The sequence below is a fragment of the Magnolia sinica genome, chromosome 7 (assembly GCF_029962835.1).
Source record: "Magnolia sinica isolate HGM2019 chromosome 7, MsV1, whole genome shotgun sequence".
In the NCBI taxonomy this organism is placed as follows: domain Eukaryota; kingdom Viridiplantae; phylum Streptophyta; class Magnoliopsida; order Magnoliales; family Magnoliaceae; genus Magnolia; species Magnolia sinica.
The window spans coordinates 65,025,001-65,027,763 of NC_080579.1; the positions used below are offsets into that span (position 1 = coordinate 65,025,001).

General features: G+C 39.3%; 1 non-coding gene across 1 annotated transcript; it reads right to left on the reverse strand.

The window, feature by feature from the left end:
* Positions 1–368: 368 nt before the first annotated feature.
* LOC131252291 (small nucleolar RNA R71) lies at positions 369–476 on the reverse strand. The gene has a single exon (XR_009174323.1). It is a non-coding gene; the product is annotated as a small nucleolar RNA R71 (small nucleolar RNA).
* Between the last annotated feature and the right edge of the window lie 2,287 nt (positions 477–2,763).

The window sequence follows — 2,763 nt, forward strand, 5'->3', positions numbered from 1 at the left end:
TTTGATGGCCCTTGCGACGGTCCAAGACCGTCCCTTTTGGTCATTTGAGACGGTTTTGGACCGTCCTTTTTTCGCAGTTTTGGCGTAGTGATATGGATATTAAGCCTGGGGTGATCCAACTCCTTCCAAAATTTCATGGACTTGAATTTGAAAATCCATATTTACACATGAAAGAGTTTGATGAGATTATAACCACTTTATATTTTTCCAACGTGTCTTAGGACATGGTTAGGCTGAAACTCTTTCCCTTTTCTTTGAAAGAGAAAGCTAAGACGTGGTTGCACTCACTACGTCCATGATCTATTGGTAGATGGAACAGCATGACAAGGGAGTTCATTAAGAAAATTTTCCCATATCATAAAACGAACACCCTTAGACAATCAATCATGAACTTTACACAAAAAAAAAGATGAAATATTCTTCCAATGTTGGGAGCAGTTCAAGGATCTTGCCAATTCATGCCCACAACATGGTTTTGAACGTGGTGCATCACAAACTTCTTCTATGATGGACTGACATCTTTCATGCGTCAATTGGTTGAGACAATGTGCAATGGGGAATTCATGAACAAAAATGTTGATGATGTGTGGGACTATTTTGACAGACTTGCTGAAAATGTACAATCATGGGACATCTTCCCAAAACCTAGCACCGCTTCTAAGCCTACTCAATCAAAGGAGAGGGGCGGATTATATCTTCTAAAAGAAGATGATGATAGAAATGCTAAAGTGACCAATCTTACAAGGAAACTCGAGGCCATGAAACTTAAAAAGGATAAGGCTAAGGAAACTATTTATGGTATTTGTGCTTGCAACATTCACACAACTGAAAATTGTCCAACAATACCTGCTTTTTAAGAGGTACTAAATGAGCAATCTAATGCCGTGAACAATTACCAAAGACCTTTTAGTGGATCCACTTCCAATACATATAATCCTAGTTGGAGAAATCATCTAAACTTCAGTTAGAGGAATGGACAAACTGCTTCTCCTCAAGGATTTCCTAATCAAATTCTAAATCAAGGGAAACCTCAAGAGGATCCGGTTTAAAGCATCTTCAAAATCAAGAGCGTTTCAATCAGGGTATGCTGTAAGCCTTTCAAGACCTTACAAAGGTCATACAAGGGCTTGAGACAAAAAATGCGAGTGGGGAAAAAGGAAGCCTTCCACCTCAACCTTTTCCTAATCCAAAACAGCAATACGAAATCAGCAACCCAAGCTCTTCAAATCAAATGGAGCAAGATAAGTCTATCACCACTCTTAGGAGTGAGAAAAAAATGACAAATCTATTCCGGTGAGGGCTGAAAAGTCCAATGACTCGGAAGAGGACAACAATGATGGACCTAGCAACACTCCATATGAGTTAGACCTGAACGGTTGGTTGCACCAAAACCACTCTTTAACTCTCAGGACATTCTAGAAGTGCTGAAACAAGTGAAGGTCAACATTTCTTTACTAGATGCCGTTAAAAAAATACCTTCATATGCCAAATTTCTAAAAGACTTATGTATAACTAAAAGACGACAAAATATTCAAAAGAAAATATTTTTAACAGAAAAAATGAGTGCCATCCTAAAGCAAGATGTGCCACAGAAGTATAAAGATCCTGGTAGCCCAACCATCACTTGTGTAATTGAGAATTACCAGATTGAGCACACACCTCTTGACTTAGGAGCAAGTGTAAATTTGATCCCTTACTCAATTTATGAACAACTAGGTCTAGGTGAATTAAAACCCACCCGGACCACATTACAACTTACTAATCACTCAGTTCATGTACTAAGATAGATAATTAAGGATGTGTTGGTTCAGGTTGATAAATTCTATTACCCAGTAGATTTTATCGTCTTAGATACTCAACCTGTCGTGGACATGAACACTCAAATTCCAGTCATTCTTGGTTACCCATTCCTTGCCACATCAAATGCAATCATTAATTATATGAATGGAGTCATGAATTTATTTTTTGAGAATATGACATTGGAGCTCAATATCTTTTTCATTATGAGCAAACAGGCAGGGGATGATGATGATGCCCACGATATTTGTGAGGCATGTATCCTAGTTCGTACCATTCCGTAGACTCTCGTGATCCTCCCTTTCAAATTCCCGCAAACTACGACCTATAATCGGCATTTACACATGACCCTAAGTCGCATCCCATAGATCTGAGTCGACTTGACCTGAGACTTGTACCCTATTTACTGCACCGTCATCGCGGTTCCAACGCTGCGACTTGCGCACCGATCCAATACCCAGGTTAGGAGTTGTGGGCCCGCATTTATTTCTAGGAAAATGCCACGCGTTGCAAATTTTGAGAGAATCTCTATCATCTATCACATCAATCAATCAGGTACATATCTTATCACAACCCATACCTAGCCCATCCCTTTCTCACCAATAAGGCATGATACCCATCCCTCTCTCACCAAAAAGTCAACCCTCATGTCATCTCTCCTTACACCACCCTACCTCTCATCCCATCCCTCTTACACACCTGTTCACTCCCCAAGTATAGGGTTGTGATGTAGTAATAAACTCAGTGAGACTGAGGTCGAATCCCAAGGGACTGGAACCTGTATGTAATCTGAAACTAAATAAAACTAGAGCTAGATTAAGATGAAATCTAAATTGAATGTAATTGAGGGAATAATGATGAAATATTTATCTAAAACTTGTAAATTTAAAGGTGAAAAACTAAGGTGCTAAGGATCCACTTGTAACAATTGGGAAGCTACCTAGCAATGATTCAAGGACACAACTG